Raw genomic sequence first — 21,703 nt, forward strand, 5'->3', positions numbered from 1 at the left:
AGGTTCGTAACCTTTCATCAGCTGACGTGCCCTACAGCTTTGAGTCCGATGTGAATTGTACTTGCCTCTCTCTGCTTATTAATAAACTGTGACCGACCTGTTCAACCCATCCATGCTTGTCGGTGTTTTATTGTTACGGGATTGGTGGGAGGCGGGAAGGCACTGCTTAAGACACACAGGTCTCTGCAGTCTGGCAGGCACGGTACTGCTTAAGGATTGTGCCTCTGACTGTAGAGCCCCCATGGATTTGATTAGAAGCGAACTCCATGCAGTGCCTCCCCCTCCCACTACTCTCCCCCAGGTGATGCCATAATTAGGACGCCCCACTGACCAACGGAAAGAGAGAGGAAGGGGCGTCCGGCCACACCCTTAGGGGTTAAATTCAGGTGCCGGGGTGGGGGTCTTTCTCTTTCCTCCCCGGCTGATACCTAGAAGCTTTTGTCCCACCCTCCCTCCCTTATAGATTAGCAGAGGTGCGGCGCGACTGTTGTTTAAAATTTATATTTAAAAAAAACAAAAAAAAAAAATTATATATATACATATTTGGTTTTGTGCAAATGTATTATTCACATTATCTTGTTATTCTGTCACAGCGGTGGTGTAGAGGGGGGCAAGATTCGTATCCTCTCATCAGCCGACGTTCTACAGATAAATCAATTGATTATAATAAAGAAAAAGGAGTGCTGACTTCATTAAAATGATAAAATTTATTAGAAACAAATAATAATTCAATAAAACATGATGCACAAATGTGAGGTAGACAAGGAATGATTCATGAAATCATCCAGGGAAAAAAAGCCTTGGAAAAGGGGGAGCGTCACTGATCACAATTAACTCAACAGCCGCGGAGACACCATCACATGTTTCTCAACGCAAGCAATGACTAGCCAGGTCTTTCCCCGGGAAGGAACAACCACGGGAAGGGCAGTCTCCAATGAAGGAAACCACCTATGCCAAAACATGGTATCCATCCACAGACGGCTGTTTCGGGGTATTGCCCCTCATCAGTGTGGAGTAGGAAACTGGCTAGTAGGAGCAATGCCTAGTGAAAGGCTATGAACATAAGGATGAGTGACCTCATGGAGATCAACATCCAACACTGCGGAGACACCATCACATGTTTCTCAACGCAGTGATCTAGAGCAATGCCCCCATCCCTTATGGGAAATATGCAAAAGCATGTAAATCAACAGCCGCGGAGACACCATCACATGTTTCTCAACGCAAGCAATGACTAGTCAGGTCTTTCCCCGGGAAGGAACAACCACGGGAAGGGCAGTCTCCAATGAAGGAAACCACCTATGCCAAAACATGGTATCCATCCACAGACAGCTGTTTCGGGGTATTGCCCCTCATCAGTGTGGAGTAGGAAACTGGCTAGTAGGAGCAATGCCTAGTGAAAGGCTATGAACATAAGGATGAGTGACCTCATGGAGATCAACATCCAACACTGCGGAGACACCATCACATGTTTCTCAACGCAGTGATCTAGAGCAATGCCCCCATCCCTTATGGGAAATATGCAAAAGCATGTAAATCAACAGCCGCGGAGACACCATCACATGTTTCTCAACGCAAGCAATGACTAGCCAGGTCTTTCCCCGGGAAGGAACAACCACGGGAAGGGCAGTCTCCAATGAAGGAAACCACCTATGCCAAAACATGGTATCCATCCACAGACAGCTGTTTCGGGGTATTGCCCCTCATCAGTGTGGAGTAGGAAACTGGCTAGTAGGAGCAATGCCTAGTGAAAGGCTATGAACATAAGGATGAGTGACCTCATGGAGATCAACATCCAACACTGCGGAGACACCATCACATGTTTCTCAACGCAGTGATCTAGAGCAATGCCCCCATCCCTTATGGGAAATATGCAAAAGCATGTAAATCAACAGCCGCGGAGACACCATCACATGTTTCTCAACGCAAGCAATGACTAGCCAGGTCTTTCCCCGGGAAGGAACAACCACGGGAAGGGCAGTCTCCAATGAAGGAAACCACCTATGCCAAAACATGGTATCCATCCACAGACAGCTGTTTCGGGGTATTGCCCCTCATCAGTGTGGAGTAGGAAACTGGCTAGTAGGAGCAATGCCTAGTGAAAGGCTATGAACATAAGGATGAGTGACCTCATGGAGATCAACATCCAACACTGCGGAGACACCATCACGTTTCAACCCCGAAACAGCTGTCTGTGGAAGGATACCATGTTTTGGCATAGGTGGTTTCCTTCATTGGAGACTGCCCTTACCGTGGTTGTTCCTTCCCGGGGAAAGACCTGGCTAGTCATTGCTTGCGTTGAGAAACATGTGATGGTGTCTCCGCGGCTGTTGATTTACATGCTTTTGCATATTTCCCATAAGGGATGGGGGCATTGCTCTAGATCACTGCGTTGAGAAACATGTGATGGTGTCTCCGCAGTGTTGGATGTTGATCTCCATGAGGTCACTCATCCTTATGTTCATAGCCTTTCACTAGGCATTGCTCCTACTAGCCAGTTTCCTACTCCACACTGATGAGGGGCAATACCCCGAAACAGCTGTCTGTGGATGGATACCATGTTTTGGCATAGGTGGTTTCCTTCATTGGAGACTGCCCTTCCCGTGGTTGTTCCTTCCCGGGGAAAGACCTGGCTAGTCATTGCTTGCGTTGAGAAACATGTGATGGTGTCTCCGCGGCTGTTGATTTACATGCTTTTGCATATTTCCCATAAGGGATGGGGGCTTTGCTCTAGATCACTGCGTTGAGAAACATGTGATGGTGTCTCCGCAGTGTTGGATGTTGATCTCCATGAGGTCACTCATCCTTATGTTCATAGCCTTTCACTAGGCATTGCTCCTACTAGCCAGTTTCCTACTCCACACTGATGAGGGGCAATACCCCGAAACAGCTGTCTGTGGATGGATACCATGTTTTGGCATAGGTGGTTTCCTTCATTGGAGACTGCCCTTCCCGTGGTTGTTCCTTCCCGGGGAAAGACCTGGCTAGTCATTGCTTGCGTTGAGAAACATGTGATGGTGTCTCCGCGGCTGTTGATTTACATGCTTTTGCATATTTCCCATAAGGGATGGGGGCATTGCTCTAGATCACTGCATTGAGAAACATGTGATGGTGTCTCCGCAGTGTTGGATGTTGATCTCCATGAGGTCACTCATCCTTATGTTCATAGCCTTTCACTAGGCATTGCTCCTACTAGCCAGTTTCCTACTCCACACTGATGAGGGGCAATACCCCGAAACAGCTGTCTGTGGATGGATACCATGTTTTGGCATAGGTGGTTTCCTTCATTGGAGACTGCCCTTCCCGTGGTTGTTCCTTCCCGGGGAAAGACCTGGCTAGTCATTGCTTGCATTGAGAAACATGTGATGGTGTCTCCGCGGCTGTTGATTTACATGCTTTTGCATATTTCCCATAAGGGATGGGGGCTTTGCTCTAGATCACTGCGTTGAGAAACATGTGATGGTGTCTCCGCAGTGTTGGATGTTGATCTCCATGAGGTCACTCATCCTTATGTTCATAGCCTTTCACTAGGCATTGCTCCTACTAGCCAGTTTCCTACTCCACACTGATGAGGGGCAATACCCCGAAACAGCTGTCTGTGGATGGATACCATGTTTTGGCATAGGTGGTTTCCTTCATTGGAGACTGCCCTTCCCGTGGTTGTTCCTTCCCGGGGAAAGACCTGGCTAGTCATTGCTTGCGTTGAGAAACATGTGATGGTGTCTCCGCGGCTGTTGATTTACATGCTTTTGCATATTTCCCATAAGGGATGGGGGCATTGCTCTAGATCACTGCGTTGAGAAACATGTGATGGTGTCTCCGCAGTGTTGGATGTTGATCTCCATGAGGTCACTCATCCTTATGTTCATGATCACAATTAACTAACATATTAAAGTTTCATGTCAAAAACATAAGACATGAGGATCTCATTAGACAGAAGTGAGTACAATACTAACCACCGAAATTCATAGGCACATAATAAATTCGCTGCAACTGACTATTGAGACCAAAATTGGATAAATTGAACAGCAGCAAAGCGATAAAGAGCAAAGTTCCTGCGCCATAAGATTAGGATCAGTAAAGGGGGTTTTACACATAGCGATATCGCCAGCAATATCGCTAAAGCATCACCGATTTTGTGACGCAGCAGCGATATTGCTAGCGATATCGCTATGTGTGATACCTACCTCCGACCGGCTCCCCCACTGTCTGTCGCTGATCGCACAGCTCCATTTCTCGTCCGGCGCTTCCTGCTGGAGCCAACGAGCGACGGGTGGACGCGGGCGGGAGGACGTCAGGATCGCCGCATCTGAAAGGTAAGTAACGACCGCTGCTGTGTCGCTGCATCACTGTGAGATCTGCCTGTTTGGCAGCTCACTAGCGACCATTTAGCGATGCACCAGCGATTCTGACCGGGTCGTATCGTGGTCGGGATTGCTGGTGCATCGCTAAATGTAAAGGGGCCTTAACACTCACCCATAGTTATCTGCAAGTGCACAGCAAGGTTCCCAGGGGACAGACCCAGACGTGCATTTCGCATTCGCTTTTTCAACAGGGATCTAATCATATTAGCCTGTCAGCCTGTCAGCCCTTTTAAACCCTGAGCTCCAAATTGCCACTATAGCGGCCCATGCGGTGTGCGACCACAACCCGGAAGTGGACATTGCGTACTCGGCGTCTTGGAGAGAGCGCATGTCAGGGAAAAGACTCCCCGATAACATCACAAACATGCGCACTGTCGGTCACACAGCGCATGCGCACTGTCGGTCACACAGCGCATGCGCACATTGGCAGCCATTTTTATCAAGCTCATAGAGGTTCACTATCTTTGAGGAGAGCAAGTATATCTCCATAGTGCCTGTAATGGGTAGTGAAGTACAAGTGCATTGCAAGAAGAAAGAGATTACAGTTAAAAAGCATAAAGGGAAACCAGTTAATCACAGTGATAATCTGTCTTCCACAATACATACTAGAACATGGTAAGATGCCGATAATTAAGTGCACATAATAGATAGTAAATAAACAAACATAAATATTCAAAGTGTCCATTATCACCAATAGGTCATCTTGTGCAATGATGAGGAGAAATATAAAATCCTGTGTTGGCATATGGAGATGGATACAGAACCGATGGTATCATAATCTTTTATGGCAGTCAATCAAATAGGTAGGTTGGGTGTATTCATTTGTGAAACTAGAAAAGGGACAACAGATAAACAAAAATTAAAATGAGAACATCAAAGATATATCAGGAAAAACAAAAAATATATTAATTTTACTACAAGAATGGGAGGAAACGCAATTTTTCATTTAACCCTTTAGGGGCCATTGTGTCCAGGGTGAAGATCCACTGACATTCTAATTGTGCCAGGGTTCATTTCCAATCGCCTCCTCTAATTCCCCCACGGACAAAATCTATTCCCCGTACCCGTAAACTCCTAGTATTGCAGCCATGATGGCTCTCGAAATGTTTAGGCAGTGTTTTTAATGTAGACATATCATCAGCCTTCCGTGCATTAGTTATATCGCACACATGTTCCCCTGTTCTTATTCTAAGTTATCGTGACGTTAGACCTATATACTGTAGATCTTTTCACAAGCACATACATGTAGCGCAATACATGGCAAAGGTAGAACTGCAAGACATGTAGCATTTCATTTGGAATTGTTTTTGTCCATCTAAAGTACTGAAATGAGTACTTCTAATCATGTTGTCACAGGCTAAACAATCACCGCAGGGAAAGAATCCCTTTCGTGGTCCGTTCCCAGGAGAAGCGAGAGGGTTGGCCACCCTGGCAACATAATGGCTCTGCACCAGCAAGTCCTTAAGACTTCTACCTCTCCTGGCCGTCGATTTTGGTTTTTCTGGTAGATGAATTGCCAGTTTTTAATAAAGACCAGTGCTTACATAAAATGTTCTGAACCTCCCTCCACTGGCAATTGTATGTGGAGATAAATCGGATCTCCTGATAAATACTTTTTGATAAACCAATTGTTTGGTCATAAAAGTATAATTGGTGTTTGTAGAAGAAATGTTTAGAATTAAACTTTTTGTTCATTTTTGGACCATTTGTGTGAACTGAATGACGTCCTGTTATCATCTTCTCTACGCTCTTTCCAGTAGGTATATTTAGCACAGCAGGAAACACCCTGTTTCCAAGATAATAGACTTCAGAGGTTTCCTCTTGTGCCTGGACAGAGAATACTGAACGTTTGCCCTCAGTTATGTCGCTAAAGACGTCGCTGAGAGACTAAACGTTAGGAAGACAACACATTGCTAATTTTATCTTCAACTCTTATTTTATCCTGTGCATTTAAACTTTAGGCAGATCTGTAACCAATGGAGAATTAGAGGCTTTAGTGGAGACAAAATTGGAAAATTTTATTATTATTTATAAAAATAATTAAAAAAAATGTTTGGTCCAGGGATCAAAAATTGGGATCAGGAGGGAAAGATGAACTCTTTTGGAGCAGACTGGATCATACATTGTGATTGTGCATGTTCCCCTTCCCTTCCCATCCCTCAGTTGAACTTCATGGACTTTTCTTTTTTCAACAGTATTAACTATTTAGCTACTGTATATACTATTCTATACTCTTATGTCAGCTGATTTGGACACCTACATGGCGCACTCAATTTTGGATAATAAAAAACTGCAATTGAGTTTCACTAAAAATGCTGATTACTTCAGCCAAGTGAAGTAGTCACTGAGTTTGTACTAATTACCGTAAAAGGTATGTAACTCTTATATATATCTTATTCTGCACTTTCTTTTAAGCTGATTCATGATGAAATCAAAGTTGAATTTTAATGTGATCATAAATCTTCTTAAAACAAAAGCTTAAGGGATGAGAGATAAGGGTTACAAACCCTGCTGTCAGAAAAAAGTCACTGATGGATTTACTGTTCACTCATTCTGCAGCCAGCTGTGTACTGTGATACATAAAGGCTTTATAAGCTAAGCAGTTCAACTTTTTATTTGAAACCTTTTCATGCATGCATTTAAATAAATGGCCATATGATGATCCTTTTATATAGTGCTTTAAGACTACACAATTCACAATATTTTATAGCGCAATGCATTTCTGTGACGACTCCTGGAGTGGACGCTCTGGGTTGTGGCACCAGCTCACCTAGGGCGAGCTGACCTAGTGAGGACCACCCTCTATACAGGGAGTGTCGGGGTAAGCCCAAGGGGGTAAGGTACCATGACTGCTGGAACCAGGTAGCCGACTCATGGGAGACATGAATGAGTGTGTCTGCAGGATGCAACTGGGAGTGAGCAGGAAACAGGAGCGTGCGAAGCGTGGACACAGCAGTACGCAGGGTACAGGACAATACAGGGCGAGTGAACGGAGGTATGGAGGGTACAGGACAATACAAGGCGTGTACACGGGAGTGCGCTAGATACAGGACAGTGCAATGCGGATACATGGGAGTACGTATGGCGCGCACAGACACGCACGCCCGGGAGCGGGCAATGCAGGGTGCATGCGAGAGAGCACGCTAGAGCACAGGTTCAGACAGAGCGCGTGCTGGGATGCACCCATGAGTGCAGAGCAAGGCAGGTGTGCAAAGGAGCACGACAGAGTAGAGAGCAGAGCGTAGGTACGGTGCATGTGCTGGGAAGCACGACTAAACAGAGTACAGGAGCGGAGCACGAGGCAAAGTACAGGTACTGAGCACAAGGCAGAGGACCCGAGTACAGCGCGCACCCAAGCAAGGACAAAACAGACCAAGCTAGGAAGCACAACAATAATCAGGCACCTCCGATAGGAAGAGGTAGCCTGATATAGCACATGAGCACTTGGACTTTCGAGTCAGGTCCTCCATGACCATAGAGAGGACAGACTGGAGATATAGCTGAGAGGAGCACACATACGCACTGAGAACATAGCGCAACTATGGGACTAGGTGCAAGAGGTGCGCGTACGCACCCAACGGGACCCCCGGAGCGGCCGTGGCACCGGAAGTGGTGAGAGCGGCGTGTCAGGAGGCGTGACAATTTCTAGACATGTTATCGCTAAAAACAATTGCATTAACAGCAGTAATGGTAATATTAACAGATATCTGTATATTTCTTTCTGTTCCGGGTAAGAAGCTTGCTTACCTGCAATTAGTCTGCTTCTTAGTCTAGAAAAGTAGATTTGATTTAAAGTAAATGAGAATAGCTACAGTATGTACAGCAGAATCCTACATGGTCTATCAAGTGTTATGCGTCAGGTTCCTGCCTCTGCACAGGAGGAATCCTGAGTCTTGCCTTCTGCGGTCTCCCATTCAGTCCCAACCGCAGAGGAGGCTGTTCAGCAAAGGCGTCGATCCCAAAGTCTTGCCCAAGCTATTGCTGTCATGTTGGTTGCTGCTGTTACCTCAGGTTCAGCATTAGCAATCCGCACTAGTCAGCAGCGAGCAGCTCCGGAGGCTAACTCCTTTTTGCAGTCTACTGAGCATGCCCGTGGGACGACCTCTCATTAGAGGTTGGAGGTCACATGCTCAGGTCCTCAAGCAGCTCGGATTGGACCATCAGGAAGGTAAAGGAAGGACGCTGCTATGAAAGGCTCGCATGGCCCCTCGGCCATGCGCCAATATACACTCTAATTGTTATTTGTGTATGATGATGGATGCATGTATCTGGTGACTGACTCCTTAAGACTCTCTTCTTCTGGTTGTCTTTGTGTTAGGGATTCAGAGTTAGAGTCAGCGTCGACGGGTGGCTATGCTCACGCCACTGTGCTCCTAGTACTCAGCACACACTAGCGTCTGATGGTGTTGCCCACTGCAAGGCACTATCGTACCGCGGCAAGTGACAGCCTCCGCCTGTGCAGAGCCATGCGCAACCTGTGCGCTTATCTGGCCCAACCCGGGGCGATTAGCTGTGTCCGCCTGAGCGGCACTGTGCACACTTGCACGCTTTTCTGTAATTGTACCCGTTCCTGGCGCCGCAGTCGTGTCACCAAGCGCTGTTGGTCTAGAGGGACTGTATCCCTTGTCTCTGGGACAGACTCCTGTGACCATTTAGCAGCGCCCCCTCTACCGGGTCCTGTGAAGTTAACAGGCTCCGGCTTATGTTTCTTCGGCTCTGTGTGGTATCAGAGTTCGTCCCTGTACACACCGGGTCAGTGGTTAACCCGCTGGTGTTCAGTTAGTGCTCCACCATTACTGAGCAGCAGTTTTCCATCTCTGCACGGTGGACCCCGGGTTGCCATCACACTTCCTTATATTTTATATTCAGTGTGATCCGCAACCCTAACATCAAGTACTTGTGATCCAAAAGCCAACAGCAATGGAGACACATAGCACAGATTACACTTTGCAACTTTGACCATTTGTTTGGTCTTGCCTTCCTTGTGCCTTAGTACTAGATAGGTTTGGTACAAAAGTATTAGTAGCTCTTCAGGTAGGCTCAGGCTAACTGTATGGCTGCAATGGCGCAGCAGTTGGCAAACCAATTTGCAGCCAATATCTTGCCACTTGGTCTGTTTTTTATTTGTTGATTTATATACAGTGGGTACGGAAAGTATTCAGACCCCTTTAAATTTTTCACTCTTTGTTTCATTGCAGCCATTTGGTAAATTCAAAAAAGTTCATTTTTTTTCTCATTAATGTACACTCTGCACCCCATCTTAACTGAAAATAAACAGAAATGTAGAAATTTTTGTAAATTTATTAAAAAAGAAAAACTGAAATATCACATGGTCATAAGTATTCAGACCCTTTGCTCAGACATTCATATTTAAGTCACATGCTGTCCATTTCCTTGTGATCCTCCTTGAGATGGTTCTCCTCCTTCATTGGAGTCCAGCTGTGTTTAATTAAACTATTAGGACTTGATTTGGAAAGGCACACACCTGTCTATATAAGACCTCACAGCTCACAGTGCATGTCAGACAAAATGAGAATCATGAGGTCAAAGGAACTGGCCAAGGAGCTCAGAGACTGAACTGTGGTAAGGCACAAATATGGCCAAGGTTACAAAAGAATTTCTGCAGTACTCAAGATCCCTAAGAGCACAGTGGGTTCCATTATCCTTAAATGGAAGAAGTTTGGAACCACCAGAAGTCTTTCTAGACCTGGCCGTCCAGCCAACTGAGCAATTATGGGAGAAGAGCCTTGGTGAGCGAGGTAAAGAAAAACCCTAATATCACTGTGGCTGAGCTCCACAGATGCAGTAGGGAGATTGGAGAAAGTTCCACAAAGTCAACTATCACTGCATCCCTCCACCAGTCGTGCCTTTATGGCAGAGTGGCCCGACGGAAGCCTCTCCTCAGTGCAAGACATATGAAAGCCCACAAAGAGTTTGCTAAAAAACACATGAAGGACTTCCAGACTATGAGAAATAAGATTATCTGGTCTGATGAGACGAAGATAGACCTTTTTGGTGATAATTCTAAGCATTTTTACCGCTCGCCTCCCTGGTGGTCTGCAGATGGACTGAAAATTGATGAAATCGATGGGAACAATGCTCAAATAACATGGGAACAGCATGAGGAAGACCACTGGAAGCATTTCTGACTCCCAGGTCACTGCTGTGAACAATGTTGTCAGTCTTACGCCACTTTTACAGATGCACACTAAAACATACAAAAACGAAACCAAAATGGATTTTCCTGGGAAGTATGTTAAGGAGCATCCTGTTTCATTTATGGAGGAGGGACTCTGAACGTCACAAAGACTATTTTTATAGGGCCATTATACGGCCTTTACTATTCTTAGAGATCCATCAGCTGGCTGTGCTTTGTTGTTCCCATTATTAAACAGTGGGTTTCCTATACTGTTTTTAGCCTATGCAGTGAGTGACAGGGCTGCCAAAAATTAGGATGCACCCCCATACCCATTTGAAGAGACATACAGGAGGGCCACCTGAAAGCAATGTTCCCACTATTAAAAAGTTGGTACTCCCATACTGTTTGCCTATGCATTGAATGCAAGGCCTGCCCTGCCTTAAAGTTACACGCATCCCATTAACCCTTTGAACAGACACTCTGGATGTCCACCTGAAAGCAATGTTCCCATTATTAGTAATTTTGTACCCCCATACTGTTTGCCCATGAAGTGAATGCAAGGCTTGCCCAAAATTTTGACACACACCAAAAACCCTTTGAACAGACGTACAGGATGGCCACATGAAACCAAACTTCCCATTATTAGGAAATCGGTGCGCCCATATTGTTTGCCTATGCTTTGAAAGCGAGGCTTGCCCTGCCCCAAAGTTACACGCACCCCAATAACTCTTTGAATAGACATACTGGATGGCCACCTGAAAGCAAATTTCCCATTATAAGTAATTTGGTACTCCCATACTGTTTGCCTTTGAAGTGAATGCAAAGCTTGCCCCAAATTAGAACACACACACCAATAACCCAAGGCAGGGATTGAGCTCGCTGTATAGGGTGTGGTAGGCTCCACGGCTCTCCCAGACTTTGATAATGGGGTGTCTCCAATAACGCCGACGCCATCTTCTCTGTCTTTCTCTGTTTCTTTGTTGCTCACAAGCAAACGCAAAGGCAAGAAACAGCTTTATATCCAAATCCAGGTTGAAATAAAAGCTCTCCACGCAAGGATTTATCGTGCCACAGGAAACAGGAGCAAAACCTGAAGTTTTCAGCTGTCCAAGGGTCTATATAAAGATATCCCATAAGACACGCCCATTGGTGGTGTCTGTTTATCTAGATTTTTCTCCTGGAAATTTTTTCACCTTGCGCACAAAAAGCACAAACGCATGTTAAACGCATGCAAATGCGTATAAAAAACGCTGCATTTGCACACATTTGCATGCGGTTTTTCGTGCGTTTGAGGCTGCAGAAGATTCGCTGTGGAGTCAGAAAACACATGGGGCCCAACGTGATCTAGCGCCCAATAAGGCAGTGACGTCAGAAAACGCATGGGGCCCAACGTGATGTATCGCCCACAGTCCCATAAGTACAGAGGCCGGCGAACATGGTGGAGGCAAGGGAATGCATGTGCTAGTTTCACATTTGCGGTTGAATCCACAGCGAATCTTCTGCAGCCTCAAACGCACGAAAAACCGCATGCAAATGTGTGCAAATGCAGCGTTTTTTATACGCATTTGCATGCGTTTAACATGCGTTTGTGCTTTTTGTGCGCAAGGTGAAAAAATTTCCAGGAGAAAAATCTAGATAAACAGACACCACCAATGGGCGTGTCTTATGGGATATCTTTATATAGACCCTTGGACAGCTGAAAACTTCAGGTTTTGCTCCTGTTTCCTGTGGCACGATAAATCCTTGCGTGGAGAGCTTTTATTTCAACCTGGATTTGGATATAAAGCTGTTTCTTGCCTTTGCGTTTGCTTGTGAGCAACAAAGAAACAGAGAAAGACAGAGAAGATGGCGTCGGCGTTATTGGAGACACCCCATTATCAAAGTCTGGGAGAGCCGTGGAGCCTACCACACCCTATACAGCGAGCTCAATGCCAACCCGGAGAAATTTGCGGAATATACCAGGATGCCTCAAGAGACCTTCCTGGATTTGCTTGGTCGTGTCCAAGGAGCCATCAGGAGACAGGACACCCACCTCCGTAGAACGATTCCAGCTGAGGAACGTCTCCTGGTCACATTAAGGTCTGTAATATTTCAAAACAAGCGGCTGTCATAATTAATATTGTTCTGCCTTTTATTAATTGTTTTTTCCTTTATCTGTTTAGCTAAACCCCATCACATTGTAGTTCTTAATTTTTTTCTTTCTCTGTTTGGCAGATTCCTGGCTACTAGTGAGAGCTTATCATTGCTCCATTTTCAGTATCGGCTAGGAATTTCCACCCTGTCTGGAGTAGTTGCGGACACCTGCCAGGCTTTGTGGAACGCTCTCCGGGATGAATTTATCCCCCTACCCACCGTGGAAATGTGGCTGGAAATTGCCGAAAATTTCTGGCGAGTGTGTAATTTCCCCAACTGTTTGGGAGCAGTGGATGCAAAACACATTCGGATTACCAAACCCGCCAGTACTGGATCTGAGTACTTCAACTACAAGAAATATTTTTCTGCAGTGCTCATGGCAATTGCAGATGCGGACTGTCGCTTTATCGCCGTCGACATTGGAGCTTTTGGCCGTGGCAATGACTCCCAGACTTTTAAAAACTCGGATATGGGCCAAAGCTTGTATGGAAAAAAACTTTGATTTCCCCCTGCCACGACCTCTTCCCAACACTCAAAGCCTGCCAATGCCATTTGTTATGGTTGGGGATGAGGACTTTCAGATGTGTGAAAACCTACTGAAACTTTACTCCAGTCGGGACTTGAACCACACAAAATTTTTTTTTACCTACAGACTGACCAGGGCACGAAGAACTGTTGAGTGTACCTTTGGGATTCTTGTCTCCAAATGGCGCATTCTTGGAACAGCCATTAATCTAAAAATGGAGACAGTCGATGAGATGGTCAAAGCCTGTGTGGTTCTACATAATGGCTAAATAGCGACCCAACATTGAACTTTATGAACCGGTTTCAAACCCATTGCCAGATTACCATCATCACCCTCTGCGGTGAACAGTTGAAGTTGCCCAAATGAGGGACCAATTTGCTGCCTACTTTGTTTCCGATATGGGACGTGTGGCATGGCAAGATGAAATGGTTTAAAAAAAAATGTTCAGTTGTGTTTATGTCTGTACCTGTAATGTTAAAATGTTCCTAATGTTTGGTGTAAATAAAAAACCTATATTGAGACCTGTATGGAGTCTCCTATGTCTTTCCTCTCAAATCCACTTATGATGTCAGTGCTATGGTAGGTGATGTTATTCGATCCAGCGTCTCTTCTGCAGTATCTATTGGACACAGACTGAAGAGACGAGGGAGGTAATACAAGGCATGTCTATACTCACCAGGCCAGGTGTCAGAAATAGTTAATTCAGAATGCTGGGTTTTGTGCATCCTGAATTCATTATTTCTGACACCTGGCCAGGTGAGTATAGACATGCCTTTTATTACCTCCATCGTCTCTTCAGTCTGCATCCAATAGACTACGCAGACTGAAGAGATGCTGGAGAAAATACAAGTCATATTTGTTTTTGACAACTCATAGCTCCATGACAAACACAAGAAGCAAAGCTGCAATGTTCAAGTTGTCTCACTCCTTGGTGCTATGTGGTGTCAAATACACAAAGTGTTCAGCGCAGTGTGCTTAGTCGGCGCACGGTGTGTGTCGCCGGTGACAAAATACACAAAGAACCAAACAGTAGTGAGGGTAAAAAAAATCAAATTTATTTACCAAAAAAAAAAAGAAAATTAACTGTGGCGACTTGGGGTAAAGTGACGGAACTGGGGAGTGTTGGGACGACTGACTGGGTAAAGACGACACAGGGGTTGCAGGGGAAGGGGCGCTGAAACTAGTGGGGTCAGGGAGTTCAGAGACGGTATTGGAGGAATGGGAGAGGAGAGACACACTGGAAAGTTGAGGCAAACCGGACATCACAGACACATTGGGAGGTGAGGGGGAGGGAGTGCGAGAGAAAGCACACAAAGGAAGGCATACGGTGGTACACAGAACAAGAAAGTAACATCTAAATATAAAGAATAATAATACCAAATATAAAAACAATATATAAAATACAAAATGTATATCAGAGTATATATGTTAAGGGTCAAAGGTTGACGATCACAGGAAAGGAGCAAAACTAAGATTTTCATTAAGTTCCTGTGGATGTAATGTCTGCAGGGTCCAAAAAAACCTAGAAACCTAGACTCCAACTGGGTAAGGCATGTGGACAGCTTGCCACCACGCATTTGAATGTCTAGTGGGTCAATACCTCTAACACGCAATAATTTGCTATTGCATTGGTGAAAGGTTTTAACCCCTTTACCCCCAAGGGTGGTTTGCACGTTAATGACCGGGCTATTTTTTACAGTTCTGACCACTGTCCCTTTATGAGGTCATAACTCTGGAACGCTTCAACGGATCTTGGTGATTCTGAGACTGTTTTCTCATGACATGTTGTACTTCACTTTAGTGGTAAAATTTCTTCGCTATAACTTGTTTATTTATGAAAAAAATGGAAATATGGCGCAAATTTTGAAAATTTTGCAATTTTCAAACTTTTAATTTTTATTCCCTTAAAACAGAGAAATATGTGACACAAAATAATTACTAAATACATTTCCCACATGTCTACTTTACATCAGCACAATTTTGGAAACAAATTTTTTTTGTTAGGACGTTATAAGGGTTAAAAGTTGACCAGTGATTTCTCATTTTTATAACAAAATTTACAAAACCATTTTTTTTAAGGACCACCTCACATTCAAAGTCACTTTGAGGGGTCTATACGGCAGAAAATACCCAAAAATGACACCATTCTAAAAACTGCACCCCTCAAGCTACTCAAAACTACATTCAAGAAGATTATTAACCCTTCAGGTGTTTCACAGGAGCGGAAGCAACGTCGAAGGAAAAAATGAACATTTAAGTTTTTCGTCACAAAAATGGCTTCACAAAAGTTTATAATGCCCGGGCGTGAAAAAAAATTATTTTTTTTTCCACAAAAATTAATTTATAATCCCCAATTTTTTATTTTCCCCAAAGGTAACATGAGAAATTGGACCCCAAAAGTTGTTGTCCAATTTATCCTGAGTACGCTGGTACCCCATATGTGAGAAAAAAAACTACTGTTTGGGCACACGTCGGGGCTCAGAAGGGAAGTAGTAAAGTTTTAGAATGCAGACTTTGGTGGAATGGTCTGCGGGCGTCATGTTCCGTTTACAGAGCTCCTCATGTGCCTAAACAGTAGAAACCCCCCACAAGTGACCCCATTTTGGAAACTAGACCCCCTAAAGAACTTATCTAGATGTGTGGTGAGAATTTTGAACCCACAAGTGTTTCACTAAAGTTTATAATGCCCGGGCGAGAAAATAAAAAATCCTATTTTTTGCCCACAAAAATGATCTTTTAGTCCCCCATTTTTATTTTCCCAAGGGTAAAAGGAGAAATTTAGACCCCAAAATTTGTTGTCCCATTTGTCCTCAGTACGCTGGTACCCCATATGTGGGAAAAAACTACTGTTTGGGCACACGTCGGGGCTCAGAAGGGAAGTAGTGACGTTTTAGAATGCAGACTTTGGTGGAATGGTCTGCGGGCGTCATGTTCCATTTGCAGAGCCCCTGATGTGCCTAAACAGTAAAAAAAAAAAAAACACAAGTGACATCATTTTGGATACTAGAACCCCAAGGAACATATCTAGATGTGCCCCCTTTGGAACTAATCTGTTTCCTGTAAAATAAATTAGTAGTGCATGGAGGTGTGGTACAATTTGGAGCAATCCTTCATACACAGGCCAGGTTTTTCGGGGCAGGTGTCGCACTGGTATATGGTGTCCTTGCGTATTCCCCTTTTGTAACACACTCGACACCTTTTCTGTGGCTTACCTCTTCTACCAGTTGGCGGGACCACCACCGGAAAATGCTGACCTGGTACAATACGAGCACCTTCAGCTCCGGAAGTACTGGGCCCCCAATCCTTCCAGAGTGCCAAACATCAGGGCCTTAACCACTACCTCCTGGAACTGAAGGTATGACGCATCAGTGTGGCGTGCACATTGTGACAGCAGGAATGCGTTGAGCATTGCCATTTGTACGATGTGCACGGCCAGCTTTTTGGTACCACACCCTGGCCTTTCTGAGAGCATTGTACGGTTGGAGGAGTTGATCGGAGAGATCAATGCCCACCATGTTTTTGTTGTACCCCACTACACAGGTTGGTTTGCTGACCTGTGTAGAGGTACCCCGTACAGTGCTGAGGGCGCTGCCATCACTGTGTATAGTGGTCAAGAGAAGGACATCCCTCCTGTCCTTGTACTTGACTACCAGCAGGTGGTCGCTACATTGGGCTCTGCTCTCACCTTTTCTGAGCATCTGCCCATGGAGCGTCTTCGGGAGGCCTCTCTGATTTTTGCGGACAGTACCGCAGGCTGTGGTACCTCACGCAGAGAGGGATTTGTAGAGTGGGACGCTGGTATAAAAGTTATCAGTGTAGAGGTGATAACCTTTATCCAGCAGTGGGTGCACCAAATCCCACTCAGTCCCAGGACAGTAGGACACTCAGGGGGGTCAATCTTGGTGTCCTTTCCTTCGTACACTCTAAACCTGTGAGTGTACCCTGATGGACTCTGATAAAATATGTAGAGTTTGATTCCATACCTGGCCCTCTTACTGGGCAGGTATTGACAGAATCCGAGCCTTCCCTTGAAATGAACCAAGGACTCATCCACACAGATGTCCCTTTTGGGCACGTACACTTCAGCAAACCTTTTGTTGAAGTGTTCGATGACCGGCCGAACTTTGAACAGACGGTCAAAGTTGGGGGTCATCTCGTGGGGACACTGTGCATTATCGGTATAATGCAGAAATTTGTGGATGGCCTCAAAATGCGTCTGGACCATGACCATTCGGAACACTGGAGTGTTGTATGAAATATCAACACTTCAATATTGCCGGCTTCTTCAGTATCCCCATGTGGAGAACAAGGCCCCAAAGACTTTGAAAAAGTCTATTTCTGTGAAGCCGGTGGTGTCAAACTTGATTCCTGATTCTGCCACAAAATCAGGAATCAGTGGCTCGTAATTTTTGGGGGGCGAGGTCCATACAGGGTCTGCTGAATCAGCTTTGGGCATGGTGGGCGCTGCCTCATCTTCTGTCCTGGAGCGACTGGGTGGCGGTTCCGCAGGACACGAGGAGGAAGAGGAAGAAGATGAAGAATCAGAAAAATAAAGAAAAGTGGGATCCTCTCCCTCGCTATCAGTGTCAGAGGCAAGGAAAGAATATGCCTCCTCCATTGAATAGCGCTTTTGGGACGAACATGATGAGCGGGATATTTTTTGTGAATATGGTGCTTGGGTGTACTTTATTTATAACTATGTGTATGTGTGGGGGGGGCTAGTGATTGGTGTACACTATTCTGGAAAGAAAAAGCTAAAAGAAAAAAAAAGGAAATGGGGAGAAAAAAATACCTGTGAAAAGAAAAGTCTAAAACAGCAGGCCCTAGCTCTGATAAGTGAACGGCGTCACTTATCAAAGTTCAGTGGCGGCTGCTTGGTGTGCGTACAGGTGTGGTGCAAGGGGGGGTGGAAAAAAAGGAAATCAGCAGGCACAAGCTTTGATAATTGAACTATGTCACTTATCAAAGCTTGGCGGCTGTGGGATGCGAAAACGGAGTTGGCGCAAAGGGGGCTGCTAAATGTGGAGGAGGTGCAAAGGGGGGTGGAGGGGGGTAAAACGAGGGGGAAGGGAGGATTAGGGTGGATGAAGAGAAATCGGACAGGGATGGGATCAGGGATTAGCACTTACGCTTGTAGTCAGGTGGCGCAAAGGGGGGTAAAAAAATTGAAATCAGCAGACACAAGCTCTGATAGCATATGAATATCAAATGTCCATTTTAGATATAACACCATCCTCATAGCAACATATATTCTTACACCCACCCCAGTAAAGAAACAGGGGATGAAGAGGCATAGGCAAACAGAATAAAATGTAAATATTTATAGATTTCAAAATATAATTGTCATGGTTAGGACATGGTTAATGTTCTGTTCTCACAGGGTTAACTTTTGCCGACCTCTCTTTGGATCAGGGAGGGGTATTTATACTCACTCCAAACTAGCATTCTCTGTCAGTTATACTGCTGTTCTGGTGTGTCTGACCCCTGGTGTGTGTGTACTTTGCGTTGTTTGTTTGCTTCCCGTGTATGACCCGGCTTGTTCCTTCACTCTGTACTCCGTCTCTCGTTTTGGTACTATTGTCTTTTCTGGTTCTGACCTCCTGGCTTGGCTATCGTTACTCCGTTACAGTTTATCTTATCCCTATTGTACCGTCTAATGCCCGTTCTGGTTTTCTGATCTATTGCTACGTCCTGACTATCCATTCTGTCTAATCCTTTGGTACTGTATTGCTATCTCGTGCTTTGACCTCGGCTTGATCTGGTTTCTGTCCCTGTCTATGCCCCTTGGTAACATTGTCCTGTAGTTACCTTTCTAGGAGTTTCCCTGCAGCTCCTAGCTCTGTGGAGCTTAGGCCACGCCCCCAGCAGTCATGTGCTTCAGGTCCTGGAGCATGCATTGTCACCACTGCTGCCCGCTCCGCAGGTATCTTTGTGCACAGTCTTTGTACTCAGAACACGCGCACTGGCTCAGTGAGCAAGTGCAGTGCGGTGTTCCTGACAACAATTTCCAAAGGAATCTCTCAAACAGGAATAAAAAAAGAAGACAATGAGCAAAAACAAAAAAACAGTAGTGGTAAAAATACCATAGCAGAGGTTAGTTTGTGTAAATGGCTAAAGCTATCATTAGATATCCCCAGAAGTAAAGCAATTTACATATGCATAATGCCAATATATTGCAGTGATATCAATCAAGGATGAATAGCTATGTCCCATCCTGTAAAACTACAAAGTGCTTGAGTGCATAAAAACCAATGCTAAAGAGCAAACATTACCTACATAGACGCGTGTCCTGGCTTCGTGATGCCCGCTGTCCAACCCCGACAGCGCCGTTTCGCCTTACCGGCTTCTTCACAATGGGGGCAATAGGTGTTATGTGCCGCGCGATGCCTTTTTATGCAGAGCTCTCAGCTGATGGTAATGTCGGCAAGATTGGTTTTCACTGTGCATGCTCTATTTTCCGGATCTCCCCTCTAGTAAGTCTGACTTCCTGGTTCATGCGCCTGGAACGCAGGCGTGGAACGCACGGTGTACCAAGATGGTGCACACCAGGAAGTCGTGGGGTAATCCCAAAGCGCGCATGCGCCAACAAACCAGCCGAGATAAATTAAAAAAAGTTCATGGGATAATCCCAAAGCGTGCATGCGCCACCAGACCAGCCAAGATATATGAAAGAAACACTAAGATGTTTGCTAAATAAACAAAAAACACTGCAAATATATTAAATCCGATAGTGGGATATTAATCACGTGGACAAGGGATGTAAATACCGTGAAAAATTAGAAAAATTAAAATAAAATTGGGAAAAGGAAAAAGAATGTTATAACTACTATAAGCAGTTCAGCTTATTCTAATGCTATACAGTAAGGTGATAAAGTGCAAAAATATTATTATTACAAGAATAAATATTATATAATATAATGAATATTTATGTTTTTATCAAAATTAGCCCATATATAAGTGCAGGTGAATAGTTGGATAAATATTTATAAATATTTGTAAAATACAAAAATAGACAATTTACATATCAAAAAATATCTATAAATTAAGTGTGCTACATATATATATCCCTAAGAGAATATATACACCACTATCTAATAAAGAAAGAGTCCAAATGGATACATAAAGGTCTTCAATAGAGTTTTGTATGTCATGCACTAATATCTTGAATAGGAAATTTTGCAGATGAAGAATCTTCTAAAAAGCTTGTTGAACTGGATCCAAAAAAAGAGCAAATTTCATGATGACCCCGGAAAAAAAACATCTCCATGGAAACTGAATAAATAAATAAAATGAGAATACGAGACAAAACACACATATAATTAAAGCAAGATAGATGGAAAATAGGTGTATTACAAAAAAAAATTGAAACTAAATGTTTCATTCAAACCCTGAGGTACCATAGCTCCTAACAGATAAATCCATTTACTCTCTCTCTGTTCCAACATTTTTTCTAAATTACCTCCCTTTGGTCCCAAATGCACTTGATCTATTACTTGAATTGCTTGAATTCTTAAACCATTTGGATTTGAGTTATGATAGATCTTAAAATGTCTAAGTAAAGTGCGCAAAGTACTCACGCCTTCGATAGTGTGAACTATGTCACTTATCAAAGTTTGGCGGCTGTGGGATGCGAATACGGAGTTGGCGCAAGGGGGGCTGAGGAAAAAAAAGCAAGCAAAAGTGTTGATCAGTGAACTGTGTCACCAATCAACGCTCGGTGGCTGCTAAATGTGTGCACGGAGGCGGCGCAAAGGGGGGTGGAGGGGAGTAAAAAGAGGGGCTAGGAGAAGAGGGGGATGGGGGGATGAAGATAGATTGGGGGATGAAGATAGATTGGGGGGTGAAGATAGATTGGGCAGGGATCGGGGATCAGGCAAAACTTACAGTTGTAGGGTTTTTCTTTCTTCTTTCTTCAGCAGAGATTGTGGTGCTACAGGCTGCTGTGGCACCACAATACCCAGTACACCAGGAGATCCAGACGTATGACCGCTCTCTAGGGAATCCTCAGCTAGTGTGGGGACCACTGCAGAGCTGTCATACAGGTCACAGGCAGGTCAGGGACAGGTCACAGAGCGGTCACATCGCTGGTGTGACCTGTCATTGGTGGGATCGAATGATTACATCGATCCCATAAATCCCTGCTCTGCCTGGCCACGATGGCAACCACCTAGGATCGGAGCTCACAGCTGCAATTTCAAGGCAGGTCATGGCCAGGTCACTAGCAGGGCACAGAGCGGTCACAGTGTGACCGCAGCTGTGCCCTGTGTTTGGCACGATCAACGACGACATCTATGGTGCCAATCAGCTCCTACAGGCCCTGCTGGGCTTGCACCAGGCTCCGACCTAGGATCTTTGCTAATATAGCATCGATCCGGACCGGTACTGGCAGGGCACAGCGACTATACCGCTGCTGTGCCCTACGATTGGCGAGATCGATGCAATCAGTGATCGTGCCAATCTGGGGGGGGTTTGCTGGTGCCTGGCACCAGGCCTAGGATACAGTACATCAGCACTTGATCCTAGCCTAGGACCTCATTTTTT

The 21,703-nt window shown here is 44.9% G+C and overlaps 1 long non-coding RNA gene across 1 annotated transcript in view; it reads right to left on the reverse strand.

Annotated features, from left to right (window-relative positions):
* Positions 1 to 4,998: 4,998 nt before the first annotated feature.
* The window catches only part of LOC141087816 (uncharacterized), a 116,441-nt gene continuing 99,736 nt past the window's right edge, over positions 4,999 to 21,703 (reverse strand). Inside the window, exon 4 of the long non-coding RNA XR_012231725.1 lies at positions 4,999 to 5,194. This is a non-coding gene — a long non-coding RNA (uncharacterized lncRNA). The remainder of the gene's footprint in view (positions 5,195 to 21,703) is intronic.

Source organism: Dendrobates tinctorius, unplaced genomic scaffold (genome assembly GCF_039654945.1).
Source record: "Dendrobates tinctorius isolate UK_male_01 unplaced genomic scaffold, ASM3965494v1 ptg000035l, whole genome shotgun sequence".
Taxonomy (NCBI): domain Eukaryota; kingdom Metazoa; phylum Chordata; class Amphibia; order Anura; family Dendrobatidae; genus Dendrobates; species Dendrobates tinctorius.